A 21,737-nucleotide genomic window follows, 5' to 3' on the forward strand; every position below is an offset into this window, starting at 1 on the left:
CTGTTGATGAAAAACAGGGGAAATGTTTGGGAGAGAGGCCTCTGAGAACAGAGCAGAACAAACAAATTAGATTTTTATTTGAAAAGAAAGAAAAAAAAAAAACACTTTCGGTTTTAGTATGGAGTAGGCAGGAAGAAAAAAGAAAAAGAGAAAGAAAGCTGTGTCTTTGGGTTTTTATAGCACACGCAAAATTTGGCCACTGAATATTTCTTGTTTTAACTGATTGAAAGAAATTGTTGATTTAAGCTTTTGTCCAATCAAAAGTTAATACATACAAACAATATTCATGACTGCTGCTACTTTGAACAAGTTAAATAAAATTAAGAGAGGCATGTTTTTTACTGCTTGTTTTACGAACTTAACGATAACTTTATTGTTATTTATCACACAGAACCTCAAATACTCGCAAGCAAATAAATTTGAACCGGTAAGTTTGTACAGGACGACGCCTACAAAAAAGTAAGTTTGTACAGTCCCCACCCCTACAAAAAAAAAAAAAAGAAAAAAAAAGAGATTTTACGTATTTTAGACACGTATGAAAATCTTTGTGGAAATACAAATATAAAAGTTATTTATTAATTATTTTAGAATTTAGACTGAGGGATTAGTTTTGCATATAAATTTAATTTAAAATGACCACCCATTTTCAGGCCATTGTTTAACTAGATAGCATTTTAAGGGCATATAACCAGTTTGTTTAGCCTGAAAAAATTTCCCTTACCCTACCACTAACGTTAAGTTCAAGTGGCAACAACCTTTCCCCTTAAACCTTAAAAAAATAAAGAATAACACATCATTTCTACAATTTAGCATGCAGTTAAACGTTTCCTTCTTAAAAAGTGTATGATCATTTTACGTCAAACGAGTAATTGATCTCCAACTTTAAATTCTAAAATAATTAATCTTTTTTTTTTTTCTCAAATGTTTTCAGTGTGTCCATAGTTAACAGCCTAAAAAAGTAGAATCTCATTTTGGAGGAGGGGATAATTTAGCTGAGTGCCCTCATCTACAATAATAATACCCGCGAAAAAAATCTCCCCCCCCCCCTCCCGGAAAATTTGGAGTAAACATCTCCCAGTTCTCCTCCTCCGGCGGTCCAAATCTTGCAGATTTCCATATCTCGGAAATGAAGAAATAAATGCTATATTATCATGAATTTTTGCTGCTCACACGATATTCCGAGGTTTAATCGCATTTGTATGGATTTTTAATCTTTCTTTTTTTTTTTTTTTTTTTTTGCGCAATCATTAGATAGAGGCTAAAACCATGAATGGGCACCTTGAAAGTGGGAGGGGTGAGCGAGACCCAGAAGTTGTTGAAAAAGAAACGGGAAAAGCGAGAGAACTCGCCAGAACCATACTTTAGTGCTCTTTATTTTTACATAGAGGGAGATCTGAAATCGCCGGTTAAAATACAGGAGAGCACTCACTCATTTATCGTTTGGCAAGAAAATTGGATTATGCTACCTGACTGACTATTTCTTTTTATTATCTTTTTTTTTTCCTGTTTTTCTTTTCATTCGATAAAAAAACAAAACAAAACAAAAAACAATAACAACAAACAACTATAGAAAAGAACCCAAGCCATCATCTCGACATTTATCAACATTTTGACAACAGAAAAGGTAGCAGCCGTCATTTTCCTCCTCGCTGCTGTAATCAATAAAGGTAGATATATATATATTTTTACTTAGTTTTAAGTATTTTATAAATAAAAAATTATAAATATTACTTATCATTGTCTTTCTTAAATGAAGTTAAGTTTATCGTTTGTTGTGTTCTGTGTCTAGGTCTGTAATAATAGTATTATACACTGTAATATTGTAATTTCAAGTTATAGCAAAAAAGCAGTGTTCAATTGTACAAGAGCATATATATATATATATATATATATATATATATATATATATATATATATATATATATATATATCTTGCAGTTTGGGGAGGTTCGCTCTCCCATACTTTGCCTTCGCTTTGAAAAGGGATTAATTTATTGATTACCGCCTTGATTGTCGCCTGAGGCACCCTACCGGGAAATGCTGACAGCGCCAGAATTTTCTAGTTTACTGTTTTTTTTTTTTTTTTTTTTCAAAACCACACCTGACCTTGCGTTCTAACCTTCTACAGAGGTGGTAAATCTTCATCGATACCTTCGATTTCCTTTCAGGAAAACACTGAAAATTCAGCGTATGAAATGAGGGTCGAGATTTTAGTGTTTCCGTGAAACCAAAGGTACCAATGGATGATCAAACTGTACTTATGCACTTATGTTACTGTGATAAAATAATGTTATTATTTATAAAGCCATGGGGAGGGGAAGAAGATTTGTAATTATTCTGTACTTTCATCTAACAATTTAATAATAAATTCGAGTTTTACGATATCTTTTAAACTTGAAAATACGATTTTAAAAGATAGCACGGTAACATAAGTGCATAAGACCGATCATTTGAAAATGTGCACTCCAGTTTTGCCTTCTAAATCACGAAATTTTAATTACATTTATGGATTACACTAACAGTTCGATGTTTCGATTTTTACAACCTCCTCAGCCATTATTTCACTCTTTAAAGCTAAATGAATCATTTCGCAAAGATCGAGACGTATTGATATAAGTCAAACGAAACTGATGACTACTTTAGTATTGGACATGTATATCAAATATTATTACCTAATAATAAGTCTAAATTTATCCTATATATATGAAAATAAATAGCACAGTCCTTATTTTGTTAAACAACAAAAATGCTTATCCAGTAAGAAGGCCACAAACTGAGAACCGGTGAAGTGCCAATTTTAGTCCCTAATTTATTTTTGTTCCACTCTTTCTCTAATGTTTTCATAATTTCAACTTGTCAGCCGCTTTTTTTCTTCTCTCTCCTAAACGGTAAGAACTGAATATACATTTTTTATTTTTACCTTTATTTACTTATAAAATGTATAAAAAATTTTTTTAAAAATAACAAAACCGTTGTTGACAGGAACACCATTTTTTTTTCGTTACAATGTTAAAAAAAATGAATCCAATTCAATATTATTCAAACCTTCTCATGTAATCATTTTATTTAATCTTTAGTGTTTCGAATTTCTAATTGCTTTATATTATTTCTTCAGTTTAATATAAAGAATGTAAATGCTACGAAAAGTTAGAGTAAATATATTTATTTTATTATGATTTTCACTCGAAAGAAAAAAGAAAACGTAATGAATTTGATGCATAGCGAGTACCTCGGGCAGGCGCGTGGTTATAATTTAAAATAAAATAAAACAAAAATGAGTACCCAATATCCCCCCCCTCTTTTTTTTTTTTTTTTTTTTTTTTACTTCTTTGAAATAAATTTGAGATTATCATTTTCAAGGAACCAGTGTTCTTGATTAAATACTTTGAGTATGTTCATCGAAGACTTGTGGCAAGTTTTTGAAAACCTACCTCATCTTTATTTGCTTTATTTTGATATATGTATAGTTGCTAAGCAAGACTTAATTTTATTGATTAAAGTAAATAATTATCAAAAGGCAATTCGTACATTTTATTTGGTCAAAAATTGCACACAAGTTCCAATAAGTTAACGTCAATATTGCAGTACTCTGAAAGTTAAAAACCATTTTTCCTCGCGTGTCGAATTTTATATTAATAAAAATAAAAATCTGATTCTGTCTGAATTTATCAATCATTATGATAATTTATCATTATTATTGCCATCAAAACCATTAAAATTGACATTACCATTGGTAAAAAAAAAAAAAAAAAAAAAAGATGCAACAGATAAAAAATTGATTTTTTTTGTTGTTAAAAGAATAAATCGGAACTGTTATGTAATGTTGTTGTTGTTTGAGGTTATGTCACCTTCTAAAAGAGGCCGCGATTTTTATCATGATCCAATATAAATATATATAAACTTAAAAAATATTTTGGTTTAATAAGCGCAAGATTCAAATCTGGACGATATATATATTCTTTCTTTTTATATAAAGTCATGTTTTGTTTTGGTACGTTTTAAAGTGAAACAAAAATAACAAACACGAAATTAATCCATCGTTGCAAAAAGTTTTAATTTACATGATTTTTTTTTTTTTTTTTACTATGATTTAGAAATCTGCGACATTTCGTATTTCATATTTATCAGTCGTGAAAATAAGGAAGAAGAATTCGTATTTCCCACGTGGTGAATTTGAATTCATTTATAATTACTTCCACACACACACACACACACACACACACACACAAAAATGAACCAGATCGTTATTTTATGGGTACTTGTAAGGGATCAGTATATTTCAGTACATACGTACCCAATCCCACGTATTGACAGTCAATCCCGGAAATGTCCGAAGCAGTTTACGAGTTTAAAGCTGCGAGAAAATTTAAAAAGGCTATCGACACTAAACGTGCGAAAGGTTAGGTTAGGGAGGCTTAAAGAAATTGACACTTGTGTATTTTAACCCCCCCCCCAAAAAAAAATAAAAATTAGAAAGCTATTCTTAACAAGGGGAGAAAGGATTTTATTAACTATTCTCTTGCGCGGATGGAACTCTCCTAAAACGAAAGCAATTAATTTGCTTATGAATGCTTCTGCATTCCAAAAATTGATAAAACCTTCCTAAAGAAAAGAAGTGTTGCATTTTCAAAGAAACTTTTTGGTAGTGTCTCCACCTTAAACATTTTGATATTTTTTTTTTATCCAATTTATTCACGCCAAACTTTGGCGCAAACGCTTGTTTTGTATGTTTTTTTGGTAAAAACATCCCAACCTCCCTCATATTAAGAACGGCTTTCGGAATAAACACTGCCCAACCTCTAAAACCGTTCTTACATGGGGTGGTTGGGGGTGTTTATACTACGCTTGGGCAGGTCGTAAAAAATAGCTTTTTTTTTTTTTTTTTCTGCATAACTGTTTTTATTTGCTAATTTTTTTTTAACGCAAACTGTCAAGTTAGGGTTTGGTAAAGTACACTTTTGTGCACTTATGAAAAACAATACGGGCTAAAATACGGCCATAGCAAAGATAGAAAACAATTGATATGACGGTTTGCGTAATGACAAAGTTGACACATGCAAGTCCTTTGTCAAAACATGGACGTCATGGCCACCAAGATGTCACGTGCATTGAGTTTATGTAAAATGCGACCTCAGGAAATGACTGATAGTGAAACAAAATACATTTTGATAGTTTTTGCGCCTTGATTCAATTTTAACGTATTTTTATTTATTTTTAATTGAAACGCGACGACATTTTTCCAACTTTATTTGCCCATTGGCTTGGTTTGATTCGGACCTTAGAATTCACTCTCGTCCGTCCGTTCGAAAAATTCTCAATAACTTGTAGTGGACTGGTGGATATATTATACATATCCCCAGTCGTATAAAATAGGAAAAATGAATTGCATTGGGAAAGGAAAAATGAATTGCTTTGAGGAAGGAACGAACAACGCATTTACTTGAATTAAACGAACTAGAATTTATTTTGTGAAGAAACACATGAATGAAAAGGGTACAGCACGTGTTTAGTTTGGCTCGCGTCTCTCGTTGTTTACTGGTGAGAAGGAAAGTCTATTGTTGTAGAGAGAGAAAGTCAATCCAGTTTGGTGTGCGTCTCTCGCTATTAGTTGGTGAGAAGGAAAGTCTGTTGTAGTATAGAGAGAGAAAATGAGAAAAAGTCAATCCAGGCAATGGAGATAGAAAACATATAAAGTGTACGTACTGTCTGTTAGCTCGTGCCCCATACATAGTAGCAGGGGACGTGACGCGCGCTGGCGCCCTGCCGAAACGGCGGCGGCTGATCCGTAGAACCTCTCAGCTCGGAAGGCGAGTTGGAAAAGGGAGGAAGCAGCTTATTGCTCTTGCTTTTATAGTTGTTTCCAGTGGTCTTTTGCACATGTGTGGATTTCCTTCAAAGGGGAAGTGACGTTGCCCATGTGCGCGTATGTGAGTACATGTGTGTACGTTAACGTGTGTGTGTATACACGTGAATGTGAGTGTATGTACGCAAACGTTACTATATCTACTTGTGTGTACATGTGCGCGTATGTATATGACAAGAAATATGGCTTGAGATGTGAACGCATGTTTTTGTGTGAGACTAGGAAAGGCTCCCACAAACTACTCGTTACATTTTTCTGAAATTTTGAATGAAATTACAACTACCCAAAGAAGGAAATGTAACATACTCGGATTTTTTTTTATAAAAATTCTGATTTGATCACAAGGAGATCAAAAGGGGTCAAAATGACCAAAAATAGCACTTTTCGGGACATACAATCTTTTCAGACCATTAGATTTTGCTGAAAATTAGTCAAAAGCAAAACCACATGAATATTCATCTGGAAATGTAATATTTGATCCTGGGAAATTTCTGGGGCTTGAGCCTCAGGATATTTTAGGGGTGAAAAACACGCCTTTTGGGGCTAATTTTTACTTTTCTCCTAAAATCCAAGGCATCAGTTGGGGGACCATATAGGTTTGGCTTGTTTTTTTTTTTGTTTTTTTTAATGGTTTCATCCATTTCAATTTCATAAAAAAGATGATAATTGCATAGAAAAAAAAAAAAAAGATGGATAACCACATTTTAATAAGAAATTTGGGGTATGTTTTACAATCCTCGGTGATTAGAAAAAATGGTAAAAAAAAATCAAATATATAATAAATGAATGTTACCAAAAAGCAAGATAAGTTACTCTTCTATCTAGCTTGATATGTTTTTAGAGTTTTTACTTAATGTAAAATGTTTATTCGGCTTGAAAAACAAGAAATACCGACTGGTACACGAGCACAAAGAAAAATAGCCGTATAACAAATACATTGCAGATATTTTTTCCGTGTGTTCATGTACCAGTCGACATTACTTGTGTTTGGAGTCGAATAAGCATTTTACATTAAGTAAAATCGTATCCAGCCGGTAGAAGAAGAGTAACTTATCTTGCCTTTGCATTTATTTGTTATATATTTGATTTTTTTTTTTTTTTTTTTTTTTACCCCTTTTTCGAATCGCTGTCAATTGTAATAAATACCTAAAATTTGTTTCATACGAAAATCTTGGACACTGAAACTAACGCTACTTCGAGGAACGTAGACAAACAAATGTTAACTTTAAAAACTAACAAAAATATTATTAAAGGAAAGGAAGTTACCTGCCAGCAATCAAAATCAGGCTTGTACCACGTGACTCAAATTAAACCAATCAAAGGCAATTATTTAAAATTAAGAAAAAAAAAAAAAAAAGAAAAAAATCCACTCGAAATATTTTAAAATTAAAAATTATATTGTTTTGAAATTTTAAATAAATTTTTTTCTTAGGCTTTTAATATTTGCTGATTTTACAATACTTTTTCTTTTCAAATTGAATGTTTTTTTTTTGTTTTTTTTTTACTAAACTAAATTATTAAATTATTTTATTAAACTAAATTTTAAAAAGAAAAAAACTTTTTTATCCCCCCCCCCCCAAAAAAAAAAATTAACAAATTAGTCTGAAGACTTGAACTTATTTAATGACCCACCCCATCTCCCTTTTTCTGGTTAGGTGGATTTTTATATTTTAAATTTTATTCTATATTTCGCAAAATTAACTACTTGAAACCAAAATTTTAAATAATAAACAGTTCGTTCATAAGTTTCTTGTGAACATGAGACAACTTTTTGCATTTATTCATCTTTGGAATAAGGTTAAATAAATGAAAATATACATATATATCCAATGTAGGCAAATTTGGGGATATTTTATTTGTTTGAAAATATAGGTGCTTTATCAAATTCATAAAATTTTAACCATAGAATAGTATTATAATCTTCAAAAAGCCTGCAAATTTTCATGTTTCGTTCCATAGAACCAAAGATATGAGCATTTCAATATTCAATTTAGCCACGAGTATATATATATATATATATATATATATATATATATATATATATAATATAAAGCTGAATGTGTGTGTGTCTGGTCACGAATAGGCTCCTATATGGTTGACTATTTTAAAAAACTGATTACATATAATGATACAAGATGTATCGAGACACAGGAATGGGTATGTTTGATCTGGCAGAACGGTGGTTCATTAAAATTGTGGGGTCTGCATTCGCGCCTGGTCCACAAAGTATGGAAATAAAAAAATTTAAAAATTTAAAAAAAAAAACGTTTACAAGTGTTTTTGATATAGATGTACATAAAAATACTTTGATAAGTATGTTTTAACTAGGGATGGTATAATAAAATTGTGGGGTCTGCGTTCACGCCTGGCCTCCATAAAATGGAAATAGGCAGAAACTTTAATAAAGACTTTTCATATCTATCTGCATAAGTATACTTTGATAATTATGTTTCAGTTTGAAGAAATATGGTATAATAAAATTATGGGGGTGTTCGTTCACAACTAACCTCCATAGAATGGAAATATGACACAAAGTTTAACAAGGTTTTTTAATATAGATCCACAGAATATTATAAGTGTTTCAGTGTGAACAGCTATGGTATAATAAATTATGGGGTTTATCTATTTTATTTTTACTTTCATATTTTGCTTTGGTTTTGATACCCCCAAATTCGAAGCTACCTCATTACAACCCTTCCTTTTCATAATCTATCATACTTTCATAAATCAGAGTTCATTTTCTGTAAGCTGTTTTTGAACCCACTCAACGATAGGTACTTTTATTAGTGTGTGTGTGTGTATATATATATATATATATATATATATATATATATATATCTCACCTTTTTTGGCAATTTTATAAGTTCCAAATCACAGCGACTATTGATCAGAATTTAACAAATGAAGGCTCGTTGGAAAGGTAATGACCTGAATTGTGTAGTGGACTATGTGACATTTGAGATGGGTACAGTAAATAAAGAAAATTTTTCAGTATTAAATCCTGGGCAACTGCTACTTATTTAACTACAAGAATTTGTTTACGAATCCATGTAAGAAAAAGTTCAAGTTACTGTTTGTGTGTTTATTTTCCTTTCAACATGGTTGGTAACCCAAGCTAACCATTTCTAATCTCTATAAATGTATTTTTTATTTAATGTTTGAACATGAGAGTCCAATTCCATTAACATTGTTACTTTTGTCAAATCTTCTCACATATAATTATTTTCTCTTCAAAATGTTGAACAAACAGGTGCCTTATTTATTTATTTATTTTGGATATCCTAAATTAGCCAGAGTTCCAATTTTGTATCTAAATAAAGTCCTTCCCTGTTTTAAAACCTAAAACAAATCATGATGATGATGGTTTTTGATTACTCTAGAGGAGAAACCCTTTCTTTGTTCCTTTGACCTCATTGTGCCCTGGTCATGGCTACATAGGATCCATTGGGCCATTGGCTTTTGACCTGCCTCAGGGTTGTCCACCTGTTTGTAGGAAAGGTCATCTGGCCATCTATGTTTAGCTGTATGGTGATAATGTTTATTTAAGAAATCAAGCAGTATAATAAAATTTTCAGGGTAAATTTGTAGCCCCCCCCCTCAATGAAATTTTACTTTTTTTTTTTTTTTTAAATGATTACCTGTGAATTCCTTGGAGAACTGTGCAGACTATTACTTTAGAATTTAAAGTAGTATATAAATTTAAGGTAAAATCCTCCTTTTTAACTTTTTAGCACAGTTTTTTTTTTTTTTTTTTTTAAATCACTAATCCTAATGTTCAGAAAACCACACCAATTTGCCTAAAAATGGTGCTCAAAAAAAAAAAAAACCTGCACAGTATGCATCTTCCATTGCAAATTTTTTTTTTCTGTGTATTTTACTACACTGTCCTAAAATGCTAGAATAGTACTGAAATAAGGGATCATTTTATGTTTAATTTAAATGTTAAATTGATCCCCCACTGTAAATTCTCAAAAATTTTTTTCTTCTTTCCAAAAACTTGTTCAGGATGTTCATGTAATCATCTAAAAACCAACACCTCTAAAATAAAATACGATTTTCAGAATTTGATTGAATAATAATTTTTGTGATAAATAGGTTGAGGAAGGAGGATGAGAACTCCAATATTCTCCCAAGTGTTGACTTCTGGCTCGATATTTTCTTGCGGCATAGTGAAATACCTTTTGAACACATATTTTGTCTTTACAAATTTATGAAAGACTTAAGAAAAAATTAATTTCAATGAAAAATTAATAATTAGAGTGATATTTAAAAAATTTTTTTTTTAAAAATCAATTTTAGGTTCTGTGCTGTAAATAATCTCTATAATAATACCATTGTGTGACTACTTGTGTGTGTGTGTGTGTGTTTCTTGCTTCTACATGGCTTACACATAATTTTTTCTAATTTATTTTTAATAAACTATTTATTGAAATAAAAACGCAATGAAATTAAATTAAAAAAAAGTCTTATATGATTCCCCGCTCACAAATTTGTCTCTTTCTGAGCTAGCAAGATTTCAAGAAGGGAAGACATTTCATTTTCCTTCAGTCAAAGTTCTCAGAAATCAAGGGGCCCCTTCCTAGGGACTAACACTTCATCTCTATATGAGTAGATACACAGATATTCTAATGTTCCATAAAGTTCTCCTTTACCTCTCAAACACTGAGTTCGTAAAGAAGTTGAGAACATAAGTTTCCTCTCCCTGTTAAATATCTTATAATATAGCTTTCTTGTGGTCTTACTGGATTCCAGGACAAGAATTCATCTTGTCTCATGGAGTATCCAGCTTTGTGTTGCTACTCGAGCTAAAATCATGATGCAAGAATACCCAGAACTCCAACTTCCAACATAGACCCCCCCCCCACTACCATGTCTCTTTCTCCAACATCAGGTGTCTACGTTTCAACCTTCCAGAAGTTGAAACCCAATTACAGGAGGAAATCTACAAAGATAAGAGCTGCAGTTCTCTTGCAGCTCTTATCTTTGTGGATTTCAGCAAAGATTTCGACTCGGTCAACCGTGAGACTATGTTTGAAATTCTTGAACTCTATGGCATACCAGTAGAAATCATTGAAGCAACAAAAGTATTGATGTCCTGGCCCCAGATGGTGAAACAGAACCTTTCAACATTCTGGCTGGTATTCTCCAATGTCATACACTTGCACCTTTCCTTTTCATCATTGTAATAGACTACATCATGCGTATCTCCGTGGATAAAATCAATGACAATGGATTGATATATCAAGAAGAAGTTCATGTAATCCTGCACTTTACATCACCAATGCTGATTTTGCTGATTTTGCCCCATTAGCGCCCAGGCACTCCTCTATTTTCTCTTGAGTCAGCAGCAAATTGTACAGGGCTTCACCTGAATGCTACCAAGACTGAGTGTATGGCAATTAACATTCGCAGCAACCACAAAATTAAAACCCTTACAAATAACAAACTCAAATGTGTTGTAGACTACAAGTATCTAGGATCACACATTAGAAAGGGCATGGTATGGACTGCTTGTAACAAAATTGATAAGATCAGGAAATCCGATCTTGCTTGCAAATTCAAAATCCAAGTTTTCCGTGTATTATTGAGTCAATCTTAATTTATGGATCTGAAACTTGGACTCTTTCAGAAAAACAACAGCGTCGTTTGGATGGATGTTACACACGTCTTTTGAGAAGAGTACTCAACTCTTATGGTGAAACAACTCTGGAAATGATACACGGAAACTTACTGAGAGTATCAGCCTCAGTTTGTAAGAGATGTGTTCAGTTTGCTGAGCATTGTGTACGTGCCACAGATGAACTTGTTTCATCATTTGTACTGTGGAGGCATCCATCATCTCACGAAAGTTAACTTTTCCAGATTTATCTCCAAGGAAGATCTTTTGAATGATATGACAGATAGGGAATACTGGAAGGGTGTAGCGAGTTCAATCTTGGCTGAGGCCGCAAGATGATGATGATGATTACGACCAAGCCAGATCTATTATTCTTAAGCAAAACTAGCATTGGACCAACTCTAGAGGAGTTTGTAAAATCCGACCCTTCCCCTTCCTCAAGATCCCCGTGTGCCTACATTAGAGATGGCTTTTCATGTGGTAGGGACATCTCCAGAGAAGACCCAAAATTACTCTATATGTGCTCACACCACTGTGTTTATATTTGCCCTCTACACCTCCACAACAGCAGAGTTACTATCTTTAAGAGCATATCTGAGGAAATTGATCACATTCTGTCTGGTCATCCTTCGACTAACATTCACGTCTGTGGAGACTTCAATGTTCTGTACACAATGTGGAATGGTTAGCCCACTCAAACAAGACAGATGATGAGGGGAGGTTCTGTCACGCTTTCTCCATTGCTTATGACCTAACTCGGATTGTTCACAAACCCACTGTGTGCCTGACACTGATGGTCAATATGCAAGTCTCCTAGACTTATTTCTTACAACCCTCAGCTATGTTCATCCTCTGTTCTGTCTTCATTGGGATCTTCTGAACACTGTTGTCTCGGTTAAGATAAAAAATGTAATAAGTCCTTTGACTGTACCTCTCTATTGTACAGTATATTGATACTCTATGGCTGACTGGGGTAGTTTCCGTACATTTATTTCAGATCTACCTCTGCATTCCATGTTTAAAAAGAATGTAAACTCTATAGTATCAGACCTGACGGAATGGTTAATTGTAGGTATAGACTGCTTCATACCTTCCAAAAAATTCCAGTAAAAACCTAACAGCCAGCCGTGGTTCTCTCTAGAACGTGCTGCTGTCATTATGCACAGAAATCACTATTTCATTTGCTTCCAACCTAATAGATGTACTGAGACTGCCAGCAACCACTGTAAAAGAGTAATAAAGAACGCTATAGTTTTATGCTGAGTCCGTCAAGTCCAAAGTAGCTTAAAAATTCAGGTGATCGGTCATCTCCCTCTCAATACAGACCAACTGGCATTCAAATTATAGTGCTGAAAAAGCTTCAACCAGAACTAGCTCCCATACCTACAAAGCTATTTAAGCGTTGCCTTAAAGAGAATTGCTTCCCAACACCCTGGAAAACCTTGTTAGTATACCCCGTATTTAAAAATTCAGGTGATCGGTCATCTCCCTCTCAATACAGACCAATCAGTCTCCTATGTATCATGAGTAAGGGCTGGAATCTATGTTAAAGAAGTAGTTAACCACCTTGGCAAAAACAACCTCCTCAGTGACATGCAATATGGTTTCCATTCTGCTAGATCTACAGCAGATGTGCTAACAGTTAAATCTTTTTTTTTTTTAAATCTCAAAGGATTAGCAAATCTCTTGACAGAGGCTTCCTTTCTAGGGGAATTGCTCTGGACATATCAAAGACCTTTGATAGGGTATGACATGAAGGTCTACTCCACAAAATCTCCAGCTACGGTAAAGCTGGAAATGTCTTTTCAATTATTAAATCATTTCTCTCTAATAGGTTTATAAGAGTAGTGGTTAATGGGCAGAAATCAGTATTAATGCTGGAGTCCCTTAAGGGTCAATCCTGAGCCTAACTCTCTTCCTGATCTATATCCATGATCTCCCAAACTGCATCCAAGATCATTCATAGACATTTATGCTGACAACACTACCATCTATGACAACACATCAAAGGCTGGAAACAACCAAGTTCTCTCTGATTCTCTTTATTTTGATCTTGAGCATGTGGTACAATGGGGAAAGAGATGGCTGGTTAATTTTAATGCATCTAAAACCAAGCTTCTATCTTTGCATCATTAACGCTCTGACCCCCTGTCTGGTATTAATTAAAATGAATGGCTCTCATCTTGGAGAGGCTCCATGTTTTGACAAGTTTCTGGGTTGAACTTTACTCCTGATCTGAGATGGAAGATCTTCATCAAATCCATTGCCAAGGCTGCTGGACAAATGGTGGGATCATTCTACTACTCCAGTAGATATTTCACTGCTGATGCAGTTCTCTACCTATATAAGAACCAACTACATCCAAAGGTGGAGTACTGTTCCTGCATCTGGGCAAGAACTGCTAGAAGCAGCTTATCTTGTCTTGAGAGTTCAAAATAAACTTCGTAGCCTAGTAAGGGATGCCCTTTTCTCTTCCCTGCAACCTCTTTCCCACAAAAGAGACATTGCGAGCCTGTCTTTGCTTTATCGTTATTTTCATGACCTCATCTGAACTCCAATCTATGCCCCCCCCCGCCTGACTTTCATGAAAAACACTTGTGTAGCTGAAGCTACTATAAATAATTTCCCCTACTCTTTATCTGTGCCTAAACTCCTTAGTGACATGCAATATGGTTTCTGTTCTGTTAGATCTACAGCTGATGAACTAACAGTTATATCCCATAGGATTAGTGAATCTCTCGACAAAGGCTTCCTTTCTAGGGCAATTGCTCTTGACATATCAAAGGCCTTCGATAAGTTATGGCATAAGGGCCTACTTTACAAGATTTTCAGCTACGGTATAACTGGAAATGTTTTCTCAATAATTAAATCATTTCTCTCTGATAGGCTCATAAGAGTAGTGGTTGATGGGCCCACAGTATTAATGCTGGAGTCACTCAGGGATCCATCCTGGGCCCAACTCTCTTCCTGATCTACATCAATGATCTCCCAAAACACATACTTAAATCATTCGACATCTATGCTGATGACACGACCATCTATGGCAATACTTTAAAGGCTGTAAATGACAAAGCTCTCTCTGATTCTCTCTCCTCTGATCTTGAGCGCATGGTACAGTGGGGGAAGAGGTGGCTGGTTACTTTTAATGCATCTAAAACCAAGCACCTATCTTTACATCATCAATGCTCTGTTCCTCATCTAGTATCAATTGAAATGGATGGCTCTCGTCTTGGAGAGGTTTCATGTTTTGACAAGCGTCTGGGTTTGACCTTTACTCCTGATCTGAAATAGAACACATATATCAAGTCTGTTGCCTGGGCTGCTGGGAAAAGTGGTGGGATTCTTCAATCGTTCCAGAAGATATCTCACTACTGATGCAATTCTCTATCTGTATAAAAGCCAAGTACATCCAAAGATGGAGTACTGCTGCCACATCTGGGCTGGAGCTTCCAAAACAGCCTATCTTGCCTTGACAATGTACAAAATAGACTTTGTGGCTTAGTGGGGGATGTCCTTTTCTTTTCCCTGCAACCTCTCTCCCACAGAAGAGACGTTGCAAGCCTGTCTTTGTTTTATCGCTATTTCTATGGCATGTGCTCGTCTGAGCTCCAATGTCTGGTCCCCCTTCGCGAATCTTTCACGATAAACACCCGTCTAGCTAAAACCACTGTCAGTAATTTTTCCCACTCTTTATCTGTGCCTAACTCAAAACGTAGATTCCATGAACAAAGCTTCTTTCTGAGAAGTGCACGTCTGTGGAATTCTCTTCCGTTTGCCTGTTTCCCACCGCACTACAACTTGGATGTCTTCAAGACCAACATAAACAAATTCCTGATTAATCGCCCCCTTAAGACACTTTATCAAATCTCCAGTACCAACTATTACTATGATATTATCCCATTGATTATTGGACACACAATAACCCTTATCCTCGAGTAGCTTCCAGGCCTTGATAAGTGGTGATCCCCCATGTAAAAAAAACCCAAAAAAAACCCTAAATGTAGATTCCATGAACAAATCTTCTTAGAACTGCATGCCTGTGGAACTCTATTCTGTTTTTCTGCTTACGACTGACTACAATATGGTCGTCTTCAAATCCAATGTGAACAAGTTATTGATGAGCCGTCCTCTTAAGTAATCGAATTTACTAAATTTCCACTACTAACGATTACTACAATATTGTCCCATTGACTACTGTTCACTCATTAACCCTTATTCAAAAAAGAACACTTGGAAAAGGTGCACCATTCCTCATAAAAGCTGATGTGTGTTAGCCATATCAAGGAGGTCTTATTTTTGGCTGCGAATACTATCAGATTTTGAATGTTTGGTCAGGGTTTACTTCTAGGAAAAAGTATCTTCATGCCAGGTTGTCCTGACAAACCCCTGTACAGAGAGACCTTAGACACTCGAGGATAGTGTCTAGTAGGCATTCAAGTTCTCTCCAGTATACGTTATCTGGCTGCTGTCCCTAATGGTAGTCATTGTGCACAGTGTGGTTATTTATTTGCCTTCTTTCTCTCACTCACACGTCTACTAGTTGTTTCTCTCTCCTATTTTTACAGTTGTAGCACTCTTCTATTGATAGCATGTTTTTTGTTTTCCTGTAAGTCTTACTTCAGTAAATTTTGACTGATAAGATTTTTGTTCTCTTTCAACCTCAATGATTTTCTTGTATCAAAATCTTTGGTTGGTAGCATTTGCCTATCCTACAAGAGAAGTTGGTACAGCCCCCCCCCCTCCTCAAAAGAAATTTCTTGCTATGCTGTAAATCCCATCCAAAACCTCCACATGTATAGCACTGTTTTTTTTATTCTTTTCTCATCATTGTCTAGAAGTTTTTTTTGTTTTTTTGATAAACTATTGGGACAGTATAGGGAGATGTGCAGAACAGGAGACTTTGATGGTATTGCCACATTGGAAGAAAAAAAATGAAAAAGACTAACTTGTTTAGAAAGTGAAATGAATTATGGTGGATTGAATTTCGTAATTATTTATTTTTATTTTTTTTGATAGGTGAAAGATATACTTATAATTTAAGTGTCTGAAAAGATGTAATTACATAATTAATTCCTATTGCAATCACGTAAATTATTTAGAGTTGAAACACACATCCAAACAGGATTATTTTGTTCTCTTCACTAACAGCGAAGATGTTCGTTTTTTGCATAAGCAGCAGCAGTCCTTTTTCTCACCAACAATGAAACACATGCGAACGACATGGCATCTAAAAACAAGTTTCTTGAGCAAAAAAATCCATTTCTTTTTTATTCTGTCATTTTGGACTCCCAACAGTGCCTAAATTTGCATAATCATCCTCACCTAATATCTAAATGGTTCTAGGTTTGCACGCTAATATTTCTGTTCAGCAGGCATACGCTAATCGTAGCTGCTTATTTTTCTGTTTCTCTGTACCATTATTACAATGGGATTTCAAAATTTTAGTTTAATTCTATAAGATCTAAAAATGCCTTTTTAATTTCAATAAATAATCTATTAATAGTAAAGAAAATTTATGTGGACGTAAAAAATATATGCATATGGCATTATCTCATATTATTTACTCACTAGGAGAATCATTAACATTGATTGCTCATTGACAACAACAGTCTTCCCTATAAACTGAATGACAAAGTCTCTCAGATTTTCGGTATTCTCTGCTTTTGATAACCATCGCAAATCATTTTACGTTCTCTTGGATAGCAACCATTCAAATTCTGTAGAATTTGAATGTAAACTTTGCCAAGGTTCCAGTGCTATCTGATCTCTTCCAGCGGAGGTCTGAATGGTGCTCTCTTTTCTCAGTTTTTCCATCCACTTGACGCTTCATGACTGTTACCAATTGATGTTTGTGCCAGCATTTTTTTTTTTTGTTTATCAAATTATGGGATATTTCCGACACATGTTAACGGTTTTAATTCCCTTGCATTTGTGTAATGTTCTATTTTAATTCACCTGAGGTTGTCAGTGTAACCTGGGTAGTACATTGACTTCTACAGGGTTTCCTTAATATTTCAACTTTTTCCATCAGTGTCCTGTTTATGTAGTGTCAATATTCCCTTCAATTCCAATTTCTCTTAGTGTTTTTTAAAAATTTTTTTATTTTTTACTTTTTTCTTTTTGGGGAGGAAGCTGTCCTAGTGCTCTTGCAATTATTGGTATTACTGTAGTTTTCTTCATGTTCCGTTTCCTTCTACTCTGACAAGTATACATGCTTATTTTTTCTGCCTCTTTGATCTTCGTCTTGTGGACTGCTGGCAGGGCTAAATTTGACAGTTTTTACCTTTTGATTAACATGTATGGTCTCCCTGCTTGATTGAATCAGTTCATTTTTATTTCCATGCTGCATAGGATGTTTGTGTCATTCATCTGTCAATAGGCTTCAGTCTGTGCCTTAATTATTTTAATTATAAATGCAGTGGACTATCTTCCTGACCCAGTATTATAATTCACTCACCAGGCGTACTCCTTCAAGTCCTTGGCAAATGCTCATCGCTAAGAACAAGTGTTATTTCCTGAGTCTGATAACAAATCGCTTCAGATTTTTAACACTTTCTGCCTCTTTCGATAGCCATTACACATTGTTTTGCACTGTAACAGCTGTTTATCATTGCTTTCTTACTGAAAAGAACTGTTGGCTTTTTCTGGAATTTGAGTGGCTATAATCCTGTCTAAGGTTCCAGCACTCTCTGCACCCTTTCAATGGAGGTCTGGTTGGTGCTCTTCCTCCTAGGTCTTTCTATCTTCCTTGATCTTTCATAACCATTTTGTATCATACCAGCTGAGATTGATGCTGCCACACACACGTGTGTACATGTGGTTTTATTTCATTATAATTATTTTTTCCTTTTCCTTTTTCCTATTCTTTGTCTCCTTTCTTTGTCAGTTCTTAAACCAACATGTTCCTGAAATTAGAAACTTTAAATGCATAAGCATGCATGTGGCTTTTTAGTAGACCCCCTCCTCTTTTTATTGTTGTTGCCTATCGAAACATGGAGATAACTTTGAATGTTGCAGTTAAAAAATGCCTAACAACGAAAACTTATTCATTTAAATGTGGTGATTAAAACCATTGACACACGGTGGAACATGAAACGCCTTGTCATCTATTTATCTTTTTCTTCCTTGGTCTTCAGTAAAAAAAAGACAAATACTTGTCATGTGAAATTTAATCAAGTGCCTGAAATTGAAGAAACATTGTATAATGTATATTTTGAGAAATTATTTATTTGTATCATCTCACCCTCTCTTTCTCTCGTATAGCTGAGGTTTCAGTCAATATATTTATTTTTATAAATTTAGGTATGTGTTTCTATGTACAGGATTTGCTTGTAAACTAATTAGCTGATCATTAGAAATTTTGGAACACAGCTGCTAGACAGAAAAGTGATTAATGTAAAATTCATAAGAATTTCAAATTAAAAAAAAAAAAAAATATGTAAAATCTCAAAACACCAGGATTGTACTTTTAAAATTTTTTTTCAGAGTTGCAATTTTAGGGTCAATTGTTAGTTAGGTATCAAGTAATTTCAGAACATTAGACCAACATTTGCTGGAGTTTAACCAAGAATTAAAAATTTTCTGAAATTTTTTCATCTATGCCTATAAAATAGTCAAATTTCAATTGCTGTTTTTTTTTGTTTTTTTTTTACGGATATAACTATATTTGGATGATTGTAGAGAATTAACTATCCTAACTGATCATAATTTATGACTGAGTTATTGTAAAAAAAAAAAAAAAAAAAAAAAAAGTAATATTGCTTAATATACTTAAATAATTAAATTAGGTACCGATTTATACTTTTGAAAAAAATTTGTATTTTTATGTAAAGAATTAGGTAACAATTCTTATTAGAATGATAATTTTTAAATAGAACATGGAATTTTTTCCATCTTTTTTTTTTCTATATTTTTTGTCTATTATGGGCACACCATACCTTTGTAATTTGGAAGGGGATTTGGAAGCATTTAAACTGGTTTTCAAATTCCTAGTATTAAATAATTTAAATATTTGAATTATTTTTAATTCAATAATTTTAAAACCTTATATTCATAAAAGTAGTTACAGTTGTATAACGTTTTGGTTCAATTAATAATTTAATGACTAAGCGATGTGATAATTAAATTATAAATTTCAAACTCCTATTGACAAAAAAGAAAATTAGCTAATTTAAAAAAAAATTATTTTTTTAAATATAAAAAAGTGAAATAAAAATTAACAAAACTTTCATTTTTCTTAAACTATGTACTGTATATATATATATTAGTGACATCCATAAGTATTGGGTACATGTTATTTTCTCTTATAACTCGTTTGTTTGTCATTTTTCCTGATATTTGATAATTAATATTTCCTAAAGTTGTTTTAGTTGTACGTTGAAGGAAAATTAAAAACTCATGGTTTAATTTATTTTACTTTTTTATCAACAAATAACATGTATCAGATACTAATACATGTCATTGTAAAAAATGTTTTTAGTCAAATTATTTGATTTCTAAGCAACACGGTATATAATAAATCCTAACGATTTAAAATATTATATATTGTGTGGTTTAAGTCAACTGGTTTAATAGAAAAGTACTATTTACTTATTTGCTACAAACAAAATTCCATCCGTAAAGTCATGTGTATTTAATTAAAACGGTAAGATTAAAAAAGAATATGGAAACAATAAAACTAATTCTTTGCCATTATGGGAGGTAGGTATCACTCACAGCAGGCACGTTAAGGTCAATTTATTATGGGGAAATCCAAGCCAACAAAATAGGGGACACTTTAGACAGGTGCACAATTAGCTATGATTGTACATGTTGGCATTCCCCGGTGAGAGCTCGTCAGGTTCCATCTCCAAAACCAAGTTAAAATTATAGCTTACAAATATAACTGAAGACCAGTTAGTAACAGATAAATAAACCCTTTTTATTAAAATAAATTTTTCCCCCAATGAAGATTTTTTTTTGTATACTTCTTAACCAGATACAAATTGTTCACTCATAAATGATGAAATTTTCATAAGCCAGTGCATTGAAAGCTTGAGAAACAATAAACCAAATGAAAGTTTTTATACATACATAAGGTGTTTATAGTTGTTTTTTTATTATTATTCCCTTCATTGTTGTTGTTTCTTTTTGCTGCATTTCATCAGTGGCCGTGGATTGTCTAGTCTGTTTAACTAAGTTAAATAAAACTTTTCATGCAAGAAACACAAGGAGACATTCGCTTGAGTTTTTTTTTTCAAGATTTTATTTGGAGAGAATTTAGAGAGGGACTAATGTTATCTTAATAATTATTTACTAAACTTAACTTTCTAACTTAAGAAATGAGTGATGCAAACAGACAGACATCGAAGTAACATTAGTCTTAGATTATTTTACGTTATTGGTTGCGTCACATTCACATGGTTTCCTGGATAGAACTGGCCTCAAAATCGTAGTTTCCTTCAACTCAGAAACATGACGTCATTGTTTAACTCTATTTTGTTTACCATTTGACCTCTTGCCCCTGCCTTGTCACTCATCTTTATCATCATACACTCAATGTGATCCTTGTCAAAATTCACACTAGCTAACTTAATTGCTACTGATGTAGGTTCCCCAATATGTAACCCAACAAAACGGTGTATATGGAAACATGTTATCTTGTTACATTTCTTCCCTGTGATATGGGTGGCAGATGTAATAGGTGTGGCTATTGGATTAAGTATTACTTGCATTTTTCTATTCATAATCATTAGAATATAAAATTGGAATTTTATAAGAAGCCAATACAATGCAGATTTTTTTTTTAAAATAAACATTTCTTTAAAAATTCAAGATGAACTTGTTTTCATCAGGCATGGAATCAGTTTGTGTTTTTCTTTTTTCTTTCTTGTCAAAAAAAGCAAAGGCCATCTAGTTTTTAAATGATGAATTTTTTCCTTATCAAATAAATTATTTTATTTTTTTATTTACTGTGTGAATGATGATGAATAGTATTAAAGGATTGAAACTCTCCACATACAACCCACTCAAAATAGCCGACCCCCCCCAAAATAGCAAGTTCTCACATTCCAAGAATAATAAAGTAAAACGCCATTTTGTTTTCAACTGTCAATCTATCCCTCTCATTAAACCTCGTGTGTGTGTGTGTTTGTGTTTGCTTTCTTGATAAGTGGTGACTCGTAAGTGAAAAAACAAAACAAAAATGTGAAATAAGTTGATGAGGTTCGCAGGTGGATTGACAAACTGGTGTTACCCATAAACTCGATGCTATACACT

At 33.4% G+C, this 21,737-nt stretch overlaps 1 protein-coding gene across 3 annotated transcripts in view; it reads left to right on the forward strand.

Moving 5' to 3' along the window:
- The first annotated feature begins 343 nt into the window (after positions 1–343).
- LOC145255759 (phosphorylase b kinase gamma catalytic chain, skeletal muscle/heart isoform-like) overlaps positions 344–21,737 on the forward strand; it is a 150,316-nt gene continuing 128,922 nt past the window's right edge. The window contains exon 1 of one of the 3 annotated variants that reach the window (XM_080114416.1): positions 344–459. The gene's annotated coding sequence lies outside the window, so the exon portion shown is untranslated. Of the gene's footprint in view, positions 460–1,323; positions 1,668–2,774; positions 2,889–21,737 lie in introns of those variants that run through there. The other 2 variants (XM_080114415.1, XM_080114412.1) reach the window with 2 other exon arrangements.

This window comes from Euprymna scolopes, chromosome 31 (genome assembly GCF_053919585.1).
Source record: "Euprymna scolopes isolate OS-2025 chromosome 31, ASM5391958v1, whole genome shotgun sequence".
Taxonomy (NCBI): Eukaryota; Metazoa; Mollusca; class Cephalopoda; order Sepiida; family Sepiolidae; genus Euprymna; species Euprymna scolopes.